Below are 632 nucleotides of genomic sequence, written 5' to 3'. Positions count from 1 at the left end.
CAGGAAAAAACTTGGTGCGTACCGACCAAGACCGCGAGCTGAGCAACGACGGCGATAGTGTCTCGAGACAAATAGCGTCTACCGAAAATTGGCGATTACCGATTATCGAATGTCAAAACCGAGGACCTCTGGGCGAGGAGAGAAGCGACGAAGGGGGCGCATACAAGGTTCGACGAGCATACAAGGTCCTCAGGAAGAGGAGAGTTCGCCAACCTAGCCGCGACCGTTCCGACGAATATATCGGAGACAATACCACGATCGAGACTGCCGAGCGTTATCGCACCTCGCGATTATGAGAGCGTTTGAGAATGCGAACGAGGACGTGAGAATCCCGTCTCCGACTTAAAGAACGGAGAGCTATCGGTTCCGACGGTTCTCGGGTCACGCAAATTTTGGTGATTATGTTTCGCGTGTATCGAGATGGTGCGGTCTTTGCCGCATCTGGCGCCCAACTTTCCGTTGCAGCGCCCGTTTTCACGTTGCAGCGTGATCCGAGGCCGACGGCAATTTACCGACGCGGCGGACAGGCGACTGTTAGCCGTCGCTCACGAGTAAACCTCACGAATACCGCCGCAATATGTATGTGTATATATATATATATATATATATATATATATATATATATATATATT

Source organism: Odontomachus brunneus, unplaced genomic scaffold, assembly GCF_010583005.1.
Source record: "Odontomachus brunneus isolate Ranch 3 - 2012 unplaced genomic scaffold, Obru_v1 Obru_scaffold_399, whole genome shotgun sequence".
Classification (NCBI taxonomy): Eukaryota; Metazoa; Arthropoda; class Insecta; order Hymenoptera; family Formicidae; genus Odontomachus; species Odontomachus brunneus.
The sequence above is the reverse complement of the archived record's forward strand: the minus strand, read 5'-3'. Positions refer to the sequence as shown.